Source organism: Melopsittacus undulatus (genome assembly GCF_012275295.1).
Source record: "Melopsittacus undulatus isolate bMelUnd1 chromosome W unlocalized genomic scaffold, bMelUnd1.mat.Z SUPER_W_unloc_2, whole genome shotgun sequence".
Taxonomy (NCBI): Eukaryota; Metazoa; Chordata; class Aves; order Psittaciformes; family Psittaculidae; genus Melopsittacus; species Melopsittacus undulatus.
The window spans coordinates 1086907-1101086 of NW_022993944.1; the positions used below are offsets into that span (position 1 = coordinate 1086907).

Below are 14180 nucleotides of genomic sequence, written 5' to 3' on the forward strand. Positions count from 1 at the left end.
TTGTTGCTCATGTTGGGCTGGGTGTCAGTTGGCAGGTGGTGAGCAATTGTACTGTGCATCGCTGTCCTGGGTTCAGCTGTAGCAGTTATTTTTCTCCTTCCTAGTAGCTGGTGCAGTGCTGTATTTTTTACTTTAGTCTGAGAACAATGCTGATAACACACCAATGTTTTTAGTTGTTGCTAAGTAATGTTTACTTTGCTCAAGCCTCATGCTTCACCAGTGAGGAGGGGCATGGGAAGCCAGGAGAAAGCAGAGACAGGACACCTGACCCAAGCTAGCCAAAGGGGTATTCCATACCACCACATATGGTTAGTATAGAAACTGAGGGGAGTTACCTGGAAGGCCCAGATCGCTACTCGGGTTGGGCTGGGTATTGGTCAGCAGGTGGTGAGCAGTTTTATTGTGCATCACTTTTGTTTATTGTTTTCCTTTTTCCCTTTTAGTTTTATATTCTTTCCCCTTGTTATTCTTATTGGTGGCAGTAGTAGTAGTTTTTGGACTGTTCTTATCTCAACCCTTGGGAATTAAATTCTTTCAATTCTCCTCCCCATCCCTTCAGGAGTGGGGGGAGGAAGAAGGGGGGAGTGAGAGAGTGGCTGCGTGGTTCTGAGTTACTGGCTGGGCTTAAACCATGACAACTGCTGAAACCATGATAATTGGGAGCAATCTCTATGGGGGAGAAAAAGTTACTACAACATGTAGGCATGAATCCTGCAAAGCACAATTCCTACCCCTGAAAAGGTTTAAAATGCAAGAGATATTAACACAGTGCCCTCACGTGGCACTGAAAGATTAGATTATGACTGGTAACAATTGAACACACCTAAGTTCAATACCAAGGAAACATAAATTCCTGTCTAAGGCTGTCTAAACAACCTGATGGAAAATGATCCAGCCTTATAAAAGACACTTTTTTTTTCTAGCATGTTCTTCTTTATGCTTCTACCATACCAGCATTTCCCCTACATGCACTTCACATAACAAACATCACCCTGAACTAATCAGGGGAGAAAACCATCCAGCCCTTAGAAGCAAACAACATTAATTATGCATAAATGAAAACTCTAACACTGCAAGAAAGCCAAGTCCATTCGAAAGGATAAATTACATCTTTCTGCCACTCTCTCTAGTGAGAAAGACTTGAAACACAAAAAAAAATCAGGCACCCAAGAGCTTCACAACTTAGCATATTAAACCAGCTATGAACTTATACCTAAAGGTCAGCAAGCTCAGGCTGTTACCCAGTAAGTAGTACAAGATGAAGTAGGTGAACACAGACTTTGGTGCAAAACCCACCCCGCGATCACATCTTGCCTGTACCCCAACTCTTGAAGGGGCAAAGAGCCAACACGGGGTTGTTCCTGTCCTTAACCTGCACACTTCTGATCGCCCAATTAGTAAAACGACCACTGCCAGAGTCCAGCAACACTTTGAGCATAACCCCTCGGGTGCCTTGTGTAGAAGAGCTGAAGGAAAAGTCGTTGGGAGAGCAGAACGAGAGTTTCGATAACACACTGGTGCCGACTCAGCGCCAGTACCTTACCCGCCAGGCAGGGCCCAGACAACTCCACCTCCGGAAGCCCCAGACCGTGAGAGCTGCACCAACAAAGGTCTGCTGGGATCCGTGCTTTACCAGTGTCCCTAGGTTACCACAAAACACGACCATACCTCAGTGTGATTACACCTCAGTATCAGCACTTTCTCCTCAGCAGACGATATCCTACCTCTCACATGTGGGGCTTGTTGCAAAGTGCACTGTCCCTGCGGCGTTAGGCCCTGGTAGATAGATCATGACAAATAAGAGAGCTCCGTGCACCTCACCTTACAACATTACTATCCTATCACCTCTGACAGCACTTATAAAGCCAGTTTTCAAGTTTCAGGTATTAACAACAAACTAGCTAAAAGCATTTAAGCTCCTCTGTAGTAAGAGCAAAAAAAAAAAAAAAAAGAAACCCCAAAACAACAAGACATCACATCCCTTTACCCATTTTTCAGAGCGCAGAAGAGATACCAATACTTCTCTGCTACGCTTTTCTTCTGGGGGATGCACTTCTGGATTGCCGCCCCGCCCCACAGTTGTGGCCTCGCTGCCAAAAGGGGTGGGGTGGGCCACCGCCATTTCATAAAGAGCTCAGAGCCAGCAGCTTCCTTCTGTGTTCTTTAGTCTTCCCTGGAGAAGTTTCTGCTTGCCACCATGTTCATAACCCGTGTGGCTGCTGCCCTCGCCTACTCCTTGCCGCAACAGGCCAGCTTGGTGAGTGCATTCCCTTCTTCCTAGGGTGAGCTGGATCGTGGACAGGCGTCGTTGCCATCGCCGCCATCTTGAGGACTGTAGTCTTCTGCTTTTGGGAGTCTGGGATGAGGATACGTGTGGGGCTCGCCTTAGCTCTGGGTGACAGTGAGATCCCGATCTCCTTAGAATAAGCGGGGGTACCATTATTTGGGGGAGTGGGCTTTCTAGGGCACTGTCTGCCCTTCCCCGGAGATGTGGATTGGCACTTTTAGGGTTCAGGTTAATGTCTGAAAGCTCCTAGATCCTAGTCTGAGTTAGGGCTTTGAACTGTGAGGCTTGGCCAGGTGGCATTCTTTTTACCCTCTGTTTGTGAGGAGAGTGAGGGTGTGAAGGTCTGTTAGGACCTATGCTTGGCTGGCGTGAAGGGAGGAGAGGCTTGCCTAGGCCATCAGAGAAATAAAAATGACGATGCATGGGACTGTGAAATAAGAATTCACTCCTCTAAACAAGATAACAAGGTTTTATTGAGGGACAAAGTGAATATAGCAAAAGCAAACAGCGCTGGGCGCATGACTGTAGCCGGAGGTGCAAGTGATTAGTATTTGTTACAGGTTTATATACTTTCACTATTGCATTAGTCACATACATATTCATAATTCCCGTGTATAGGCAGGGAATGTTATAAGTGAGTCTCAGTAAGGGGCAGAGACTGGCTATTTGAAATGAGTCAATTTATTAAGCAAGCAATAGTAACCAAAACAGCGCTGGGCGGCCGGGGAGTCTCCACTCCGCCAACGGCGCGCACCCCCTCCCGCAGGTTCTGTCCTTTTATATCTTTTTTCCTCCAGTGTACATGTCCTTCTTGTTCTTATCTTCGCATGTGAGGCTTGTTGCTGGAGGCTGTATTCTATCTCTTGGTGGTCGTGGGGATGAAGATAAGCTATTTTCCTCCTGACTTTTGGCCTAGTTTCAACATATCTACTCGACACATCCCGTCTTCGGGATATCTTGTTTAAACACTAGATGCCTATGGTTACAATCTTGTTTCAGTTGGTTTTCTTTAAGCAATATTCTAAAGTTTACAAAAAGTGTTCTAAATTTTTACAATATAATTCTCTCAAATTGTGAGACCAGTTTGATTGAACAGACTCCATTTATCACAGGGAATATTATAACTAGCTCTCCGATGATTGTGGGCAGGGGTCTTGAGGATGAAGTAAGAAGTCTCCCTCTTGTGAGTAGGGGTCTTCAAGATGAAGTAATCAGTCTTCCTCACAGTGTACTTTTCACCTTTGGCACAGTTGGACGCCCCAGTAATCACACAACTAGCTGAAACCAGCCATATCTGTAATTATTCTGGTAACTATCAAAGATTTAAGACAGTGTGACCTTCCTGCAAAATTTATTGCAGGACAGACAGACAAGGAGTATCCCAAGCTAGCAAATGTTTGGAATGCTCTGTCTCTAAACTAACTGATAAGTAGAAGGACGGTGTGAAGTAACTCATTCTTGTTCAGTGTGGTCACTAAATCCTGTTATCTCACCACAGACTTACAACACAAACATTGATCTTTAAGGCTAAAGATACTTTAGAAGATTAGTGTGAAACAATTAACTCATGTTTAGTGGGGTGTCATGGGTTCAGCAGTATCAACCATTTTTTCTCCTTCTTGATAGCTGGTGCAGTGCTGTGTTTTGATTCTCGGGCTGGGAACGGTTGCTGATAGCAAGCATGTTTTGAGTTACTGCTCAAATGTTTGGTTTGTCCAAGGCCTTTTCTGAGCTCATGCTCTGCCAGGGAGGAGGGGAGGCCGGGAGGAAGGAGAGACAGGACACCTGACCCAGGCTAGCCAAAGAGGTATTCCATACCATAGCACGTCATACCTAGGAGGTAACCGGGAGGAACCGGGAAGGGCTGGAGCTCTGGGGGGACGGAGGAGGTATCCGTCAGTGCTTGGTCGGACAGGGTGGGGTGAGTTATGGGTCAGTGGCTGGTGAGGTGTTGTATTCTCTTCACTTGTTATTGGCTTTATCATTATTGTTTGTAGTGGTAGTAGCAGTAGTGATTTGTGTTATGCCTTAGTTATTAAAACTGATCTTATCTCAACCCGTAGGGGCTACATTCTTTGGATTCTCCTTCCTAACTCTCCGGGAGTTGGGGGAGCAGGGGGGAGGAGTGAATGAACGCAAGCTGTGTGGATTGGTTTTAAATCGCAACATGGGGCCACTAAATTCCACAGATTTACAACATAAATATTGTTCTCTTTCTACAACCTAAGTTAAGCTAAAAAGTACTTTATATTTTCCAGGCACTTGCTTTTCTTATATCAAGCCCAGCCCCCTCTTTCTTTACCTTTACAGGTTCTTTTACTATGTGACTCTGTTTTGCTCAAGAGTTCTGACCCTTTTTTAACTTGTCTAATCTTGTGTCTTTATCAAGCTTTGACTTTGTTACTGTAAAGTCCTATAGTTATATACACATAACCACGCCTATGATTTGCGAAAGCCAATACATTTACGTGTTTATCACAGAGCTGCATTGGGAGCTTTGCTTGGGATGTAGGTTTATAATTTTTTAATGCATTCATTATCACAGGTTTGGGGTTTTCTGTTTGTTTCTGCTATTGTATATGTTCTAATGGTACTTTAGAAATTCTACAGTTAGTCTTTTCTTGGAAAGGTCAGCCCTTTAGAAGGAAATATTTCTCTCTTGTATGGAATGGGGAAGGGTGTGCTGATTTCTTTATGCCCCTAACTTTTGATGTTTAGCACACAGGTGGCAAATGAGAGGTGTTGCTTTGGGAGCTGTTGCTGCAGTGCTATGATGCTGCATAAGTGCATTGCAGACAAATGCAGCAAGTAATTAAGAGCAAACTCCTTTACCATCTGTCCATGCTTAGTCATGCTCTAGACTTGGTTCCATAACTACAGCTTCTGAATGGAGTGGTGTGGAGCTCAGTTCAGAACTGAGACGCATTAAACATATAAGCTCATAATCATGTTATCTCTTCACACTTTTTGAGTGACTGAGGAAATCTCACTGTTACTGAAACAATTACTTATTTTAGATTTCCAGACACATCCTGGGTGCAGTATTTGTTGCTACAAGAAACATCCATGCCTCCAAAGCATGCTTTCAAAAAACCGGTGAGTCTGAGAAAGGTCTTCATACAAGTGTGGCTTCAGCACTTGCTCTATCAGACAAAAAGAAGTTTGAATTTGGAATGTGAGGGCTGTGTGTGTGTCAGTTGAGAAAGCGTTTGAGGACATTTATGTACTGATAGTGTTTAACAGTGAATTGTCTGTTATGCAAGTCACATCCAGGAGACTTCACTTTAATAACTATTCAATATTGAAAATTTAATAACTATTCAAGTTATGCTCAAACCAAAGGAGTAGTCACATGTTCCTTAGCTTGCCTGCTTCATGAGGATTCAATTCAGTCTTTAACTCCTGCAGATTTTCAAAAAATGCCTCCAATTCTGGTTTCCTGTCTTGCTTGTAACAGTATGAAGGAGCAGATGACTTTCCCAGGCCTACATGGATTTGCCCTTGTGTCCTTGAATATAACTTTTTGGCTGCCAGCATCTTGGTGGTTAGATGGTGGCACTGCATAGCTATGTTTCTGGTAGTGGTTCATGTTCAATTTCTGAAGTGGTTTAGGGTGATTAAATGTATTATTAGTTTACAATGTTATTTACTGTTTTCTAGCTGAGGAAATAGTTATTGTAGGAACACTGCCAAACAAATTTGAGGAAGCTGGAGAATACATTTTTACAGCTTATACTGAACAACTTGCTCCTTAAATGTATTGAGTTCCTTTAATTATATTTGGTTTTGGATTACAAATTGGTTGACAGGGTGTTTTGATGCCTCCAGTTGAAGCAAATCCTCTGCAAATGGAGCTAGCATGTCTGTTCTTTCTGGGCTAAGGCTAATTATGTAATCCAATTTCTAAGGGGGGAAGATTGCTGATAGTGTAGGATATAACAAAGGTAATTAATAACTGCCATCAATGTTTTGATTAAAGCTGGCTGGTAATGATGAGTTGAAACTGCTTTTATTGTCTGTGAGTACAGAACCTATTATTTATCTTATGCATCCTATGTAAGGAAGAGTATTGATTGCTAAACCTTGTGGTATACCTGAGAAAGGGTTTGATGGCTTGTGAGTTAAAGACAAGCTGACTGAATTCATATGGTGCCTTAATGTGCTAAATCTGATTTGAAAAGTCTCTTTCCAGGTACTGCTGAGGTATCCTCTATTCTAGAGGAACATATTTTGGGAACCGACACCTCAGCTGAACTTGAGGAGACTGGCCATGTATTCTCAATTGTTGATGGTATTGCCTGTGTGTACGGCCTAAGAAATGTCCAAGCAGAATAAATGGTTGAATTCTCTTCTGGGCTGAAGGTAAGCTTTCACTAAAGCAGTTGGTTTAGCCTAGAAATATAAGGAAGACTTTTAAGGAGAACATAAGACTGTACTTGAAGGTGCTGGTATGGACCTTTTACAGACTTAATTTTAATATGTAGTAACTATTTGAAATGATACTACAAAAACCCATATATTCTTTGAATTTGTAACACTTTGCTTTCAGTATCAGTATCCAGTTCTTGACCAACATTTGAACTTTATTTGTCTTCATCTAGGAAGTATAAGAGCTAATCTGGTGTTGGATTTTTGTTTTCTTTGGTTTCAGGCTGGCTTTTCTGTTCACTTTTGAATAATAGCCTCTCTGCTCCAATACAGTGTGCAGTTTACTGACCTCTTGCAGTCCTAACAGTAGCCTAGAGTTAAAAAACTGTCTGTTCTGAGAGTACTGCAACAGCTCTTACAGTATTTTTAATGACCTAGCTTGCCTTAGGCAGAGGAGCCAGTGCTTTTCCCTTGTCCAATTCCTGGGCAGGAGAACAAATGTTGTATTTGAGCCCTGCTTATTCTTTCTGTTCCTTTTAGAGATTAAGAACTGAATGCTAGACTGCTGCAAATATAGTTATGTAGTAAGATGAAGGCTTAGGCAGGCTATGTAACCAGCATGGAAGAACATACACACCTTGTACATAGAAGGAGAACATTGACTATTGTTACAGGTAAGATTGAAGTAGATTATGCTGGGTATTTAACACTGTAGAATAATCACATCAGTATTAAACTGTCAAAATGCTTGTAAGTGTCTGTATGGGTTTTCTCAGGACAATGTGATCTTTGTCCTAGGGTATGTCCTTGAATTTGGAGCCTGACAATGTTGGTGTTGTCGTATTTGGTAATGACAGACTGATCAAGGAAGGGGATGTTGTGAAGAGGACTGGTGCCATTGTGGATGTTCCAGTTGGGGAAGAGCTGCTGGGCCGTGTTGTAGATGCCCTGGGCAATCCAATTGATGGGAAGGTAGGTGTAACTAGTTGTTTACTGCCTCTGCTTATATCTATGTGATAGCCTGCAACAGTGATTTTCTTGTCTTTTAAGGGTCCTGTTACATCCAAGACACGTAGAAGAGTTGGCTTAAAAGCCCCTGGGATCATTCCCAGAATCTCTGTGCGTGAACCTATGCAGACTGGTATTAAGGCTGTGGACAGCTTGGTGCCAATTGGTCGTGGCCAGCATGAGCTGATCATTGGTGACAGGCAGACTGGGTAAGTTAAATGCCTGAGCTAAAAATGTTTCCTTAAACAGAGACTAGAATACAGTGTGTGCTGATGTACAAAGCTGAACACAGAAAGTCATAGAGGTTGGGAGAACTGTAGGCAGCTTAACTTACCAACATCTGTGTTACACAGGAAAACTTCAATTGCAATTGACACAATAAACAACCAGAAATAATTTAATGATGGAACAGATGAGAAAAAGAAGCTGTACTGTATCTATGTTGCAATTGGCCAGAAGAGATCTACTGTTGCTCAGCTGGTGAAGAGGCTTACTGATACTGATACAAGTACAGATTTTTGAAGATGATTGAGCCTGGCAACTAGTGACATCCTGTTTTCTTTATTATGTTGAATGCTACTATGACCTCTTCTAGCTGCAAGTATAGACAGAATTATTTCCTTATGAGTGAGATACTTGCTTTTGTGGACAAGAAACCTTTCTAGGTATCTCATGAAAAGAAAACCCTTTTTGCTTTTTTTGTTTGTTTTGTTTTGGAGTTTTGTTGTTGGTTTGTGGTTTTGTTTTTGTTTGTTTGTTTTAGCAGAGTTGAGAGCTTCATCTTGGCAGTCAGGCAGGCCTGATGACAAGCTGTGGCCTACAAGTAGTTCTGGATTTGGCATTTCTTTTATATGAATGCAGGACAGTGTGAAAAAAAGGGTAGTATCAACTTGAAGCAGCCAGGAAACCATGGATTTCTAGGCCAAATTACTTCTAAACTAAAGTGTGTCTTAGTGAAAGTTTAAACTTGATTTTAAATGGGAAAGTCTGCAAGTGTTAGACATTAGCACATCTGTCAGCATAACTAATCTAGTACAGTGGTCTTTCCTGTAATAGTGTAGTGATGGTGCCTGGGCTTGCTTCAGCAGCTAGTATTTCACATGCATGTTGTGTTTGCTGATTACAGGCATGATGAGGTAATATACTCTATGTTTCTCAAACTCTTTCCAGACGCCATGAAGTACACTATTGTGGTGTCTGCCACAGCATCTGATGCTGCACCCCTGCAGTATCTGGCTCCTTATTCAGGCTGCTCCATGGGGGAATACTTCAGAGACAATAGAAAACATGCATTAATCATCTATGATGACTTATCCAAACAGGTCAGGAAACATTGTTTGTAGGCCTCATAGTCTAGTATGGGCATTTGTAGCTTTAAGAACACCTCTAGGTTTAGAAATTCAAAATTTTAAATGAGCTGAAATCTGAAAACTTTATACCATGCAGGCTGTTGCATATCGTCAGATGTCTCTGCTGCTGTGTCACTGTAGTGGTTTAAACCAAGTCCCCCCACTCCCGGAGAGTTAGGAAGGAGAATCCAAAGAATGTAGCCCCCACAGATTGAGATAAGAACGGTTTAATTGCTAAGGCATAACACAAAACCCCTACTGCCATTTACTACTACAAATAATAATGATACAGCAAACAACAAGTGAAAAGAATACAACACCCCACCAGTCACCAACCCATAACCCACTCCACCCTGCCCGGCTGAGCACCACGTGCTCCCTCCTCCATTTTTCTCCAGAGCTCCATCCCTCCAGCTTTCTCTTTCCCAGTATGCATCCTGGGCATCACGTGCTATGGTATGGAATACCTCATTGCCTAGCCTGGGTCAGGTGTCCTGTCTCTTCTTCCTCCCGGACTCCCCTCCTCCATCTGGCTGGAAAAAAACCTTGAACAAAAACACCCTCAAAACATGCTCAAACCATGACATTATCCACCCCTTATTCCATACCATTCACGTCATGCCCAGATCCCACATTTTCAATACACCATCACTCGTAAGTCCACCCCTCGATCATGAGACATCTCTATGTTGCATCTCTGGACTGATAGCCTGAAATATCTGGGCCCACCAGGCTCAAAATCATTCAGCGTCCCCTTCAGCAGTTCTACAGCTTGCTGCTGGGGACTCCATACAGCTGCCTTCCACTTCCAATGCTTCCAAAGCACTGGAGGGGCCCAGTGGATAAGATACTTGGCCATACTGTCCCACATGCCCTGCCACTCATGACTGTCCAGCCTTGGGGACAGTCTCCTGGTGCTCCTATATCCTTGTCTAACCCTAGACAAGACCCAAACCTGACTCTGCTTAACTTTTGGGATCAGACAAAATGGCCGTGGGTAGAACACACTCTGTGTGTGTGCCAACATGCTGAACCCTATCACAATCAGCAGGCAGGTCCCAAGGGCACCCAAAAGCCATTCATAACAGTCAGAACTCTCAGGTGCTGCTGCTGCACTTGTCACTGGGGCTGATGTAGCTGCCATGCTTGCCAGTTCTCCCACCACCAGCTTCTCTTCTCCCAAGTCCGGATCTTCCTTCTCTGCCTTGCTGGGAAATGCTGCGTGGTCTCCTGTATCCTGCTGGGGCTCGGCGGGTGACTTCCGGGGTGTATTCTCGGCCGCTGCGGGGTTCAGAACGGCGGCAGGACTCGGTTCCTCCACTGCCTTGCTGGGAAGTGCTGCGTAGTCTCCTGCCTCCTGCTGGGGGTCAGCGGGCGACTTCCGGGGACACTCTCGGCCGTCGGAGGGTCGGGAACGGCCGCGGGACTCACCTCCCCCGCTGCCTGGTCCCGCTGCTCAGCTACCGCCCTGCTCCGCTCCTCCCCCGCCTGCTCCCGCTGCTCTGCCACAGCCGTTTGGCTCCCCGTGCCGCTCTCCCTGGCAGCCTCAGCTGCCGGCAGCTCCCGGGGCCGCTCCTTCCTGGCTTCACGCAGCTCCACGCAGACGACGACGAGGATAAGGACAAGGACGGCGAAGAGCAGCGGGACGGCCTGGTACAAGTCCAAGTCCACGGGCACGTCCATCCCCCCCTGCTGCCGGAGCCCCACCGTATTACAAGCCTCCGACACAAACACATCCAATCCATACACAAAGTACCCGGCAAAATCCCGAAACAGCGAGATCCAGAGAAAAACCTCTAACAGCCAATAAATCAGCATTGTGACAAGAGACCATGAATCCGCTCAGATCTGTTCTTACCTCAAACCCTCGGGCCCCACGTTGGGCGCCAAAACTGTAGTGGTTTAAACCAAGTCCCCCAACTCCCGGAGAGTTAGGAAGGAGAATCCAAAGAATGTAGCCCCCACGGATTGAGATAAGAACGGTTTAATTGCTAAGGCATAACACAAAACCCCTACTGCCATTTACTACTACAAATAATAATGATACAGCAAACAAGTGAAAAGAATACAACACCCCACCAGCCACCAACCCATAACTCACTCCACTCTGCCCGGCTGAGCACCGCGTGCTCCCTCCTCCATTTTTCTCCAGAGCTCCATCCCTCCAGCTTTCTCTTTCCCAGTATGCATCCTGGGCATCACGTGCTATGGTATGGAATACCTCATTGCCTAGCCTGGGTCAGGTGTCCTGTCTCTCCTTCCTCCCGGACTCCCCTCCTCCACCTGGCTGGAAAAAAACCTTGAACAAAAACACCCTCAAAACATGCTCAAACCATGACAGTCACCCACCTGGTCGTGAAGCCTAGTCAGGTGATGTGTTCTACCTGCACTCCCACCTGCTGGAGAGAGCAGCCAAGATGAATGAATCCTTTGGAGGTGGCTCTCTGACCACCTTGCCTGTCACTGAAACTCAGGCTGGTGATGTGTCTGCTTACATTCCAATCAATGTCATCTCCATCACTGATGGACAGGTAGGACTTCTCATGCCAGTACTTCTGGGTAATTTACTGGCAGGTCTCTAAGGAGGTTTCCAGGCTTCTGACCAAGATAACAGAACAATTTTCTCCTACAGATTTTCTTGGAAACAGAGTTATTCTACAAAGGTGTCCGTCCAGCCATCAATGTTGGTCTGTCTGTGTCCCGTGTAGGTTCTGCTGCTCAGACCAGGGCCATGAAGCAGGTAAACATGAAACTGCTGCTCCTCTTAATAGAGACAAATTGTGTGTAGACTTTCCAACTCATTTCACTCTAAATAGCTGTGAATAGAGAGGGAATAAAGCTTTTAATTCCTTAGTGTTATGAAATTATAGAAGAACAAACTTTGGGGATCTCTTTGATATTTCTGTTGCTTGCTGGGGGGGGAGGGGAGAAGGAAAATAATATCTACATAATGATGTAAGACTGTTAAGTTTCAGTATGTTAAACTGGGTACTGATCTAACTAGAAATAGAGAACGCTCTCCTAATCCCATGCTTTTAGTCTAGATATGGAATTAGGTTTAATATCAACTGTCACTATTTCAGGGAGGAATAGCATGTTTGTGTTAAAAGGCCAAGAGGTAGGATTTTTTAGAAATGCATATGATTGTCAGAACCTTGGGATTCATTTGACTGCTATGCCAAGCAAAGCTGACTTGTGACAGGTGTCAGCCAAAGATAACCTACAAACTACTAGGCAAATTTAAAAAGTGGTCAAACTTAGCCTGATCTGTATCTTGTGTGGTAGGTGGCAGGTACCATGAAGCTGGAATTGGCTCAGTATCGTGAAGTAGCTGCTTTTGCTCAGTTTGGGTCTGATCTGGATGCTGCCACACAGCAGCTGCTGAACCGCGTGGTGTACGTCTGACAGAGCTTCTCAAACAAGGACAATACGGTGAGTGTCTTGGACATAACAAGTCTGCATTTCCTGTTAATCTTGTGTTAACAAGGTTGGGTTTTGTGGCAGCATTGTGTCCATTCTGTGAATGCATGAATACAGACTGTATTGAACCATGTTGTAGATGTGCAGTTGATCTTCATAGAAGGACTCTGTGTAGCACTAATGTGCCCTGATGTCAGTTACCAGTGGCATGAATGCTTTCTCTTCTGCAGTTCCCATGGCTATTGAAGAACAGGTTGCAGTCATTTATGCTGGTGTAAGAGATCACTTGGACAAGCTTGAGCCCAGCAAGATCACTAAATTTGAGAGTGCTTTCATAGCTCACGTACTGAGCCATCATCAGGTCCTCCTCTCCACAATCAGGTATGATGATTTATTTTATGTCATTCCAAGGATATTAATGGTCACAGAACTGTTAATTTAGTGTATCCTAGAACATCAGGCCTTGAGCTGCCTGTACCAGAACTGGAAGTCAAATCAGGCTTTTTCTATTGTCCTTGCACTGCTGTAGCTCAGCTTCATGGCTCCAGCTTTTACTTAAGAAATCCAGCTGGTATTTAAAATTGAACCTACTTGCATACCTGAAAACACTTAATTTAATCTAGTTAGTTCCTGTATTTTTTACAGCTTTAAACTGTTAGGGTGGTGTGGATTAAGTGCTGCTTGTTGCCTTCCTTGCTGCTGAGTTGGACTGCTGTGGATTGAGTGTTTCTGTAGTCCTGTCCTATTCCTAGCTTGTCTTGTCATGAGTCAAATCATGTGCCTTCCATCTCCAAAGCACTACTCTGTAGAAGGCAGAGCCTTGTTGAACTATGTACAGCTGTTTTGAAAGTATTTGTAACAAACCTCAGTTCTTTAAATGGGACTGTTTTAGGAGAAAGGGATGTTAGTTTCAGTGGTATAGCTTTATGCATCAAACAAAAAGGTGTTAATTTATCTGCTAATATTCTTAGAAGATTCATTGTAGGATTTTTTCTTCATCTTAGTCAAGGATTGATTGTTATCTGTTTCTGTGTCAGAAGTTTAACTCTTTCCACAGGACTGAAGGGAAGATCTCTGACCAGACAGAAACAAAGTTGAAGGAAGTAGTCACAAGTTCTCTAGCTACTTTTGAGGCATAAACTCTTAAAACTGTTCAGACCAAGCTATTGTGATTCTGTGCTCCAGCTGCATCACGGACTTAAAAGTATGTGTGTCTTGAATGTACAGATCTCAGTGAGAATAAAAGTTCCCATGTAAAAAGGCTTGTATGTTCTGTTATGAATTACTGCCTTTTTGGCTGGCTGTGTGCACCACACATTCCTTTAAAACCACAGGGTTAAACTCCCCTGGACACATGGTTGTGAAAGGAACTCTGGAAATTCAAAACAGGGGGTTCAAATTTGAATGGATCATACTCCTGTAGAAGATTGAATAGGAGTAGTGGCTGGATTCTATGGCCAAGACTGACAGAGCTGAGGTTTCTTTTGCAGGTTTCATCCTGTTTGGTGGGCAGCTGATCTCTGAGGAGAGCATACAGCTGGGGAAGTTGCTTTGCTGTCTTGTCATGGGTGGTAACTAATTGGACCCCACCTTATTCTTTGATGCTGTAATTCTTATTCTGATGCTGTAATAGTATTTCTTAGACTTGCTGCCTTACCTCTCCTGGTGCCTGGCTTTTGGAAGGTGGGCTCTTTTAGAACTGACTGCTGAGGTTGCACGGGTACACTGGAGCTCAGTTCTTCATCCTT

General features: G+C 44.1%; 1 pseudogene; it reads left to right on the forward strand.

The window, feature by feature from the left end:
- Window positions 1–2197: 2197 nt before the first annotated feature.
- Window positions 2198–13571, forward strand: LOC117438225 (ATP synthase subunit alpha, mitochondrial-like; annotated as a pseudogene).
- The last annotated feature ends 609 nt before the right edge of the window (window positions 13572–14180 follow it).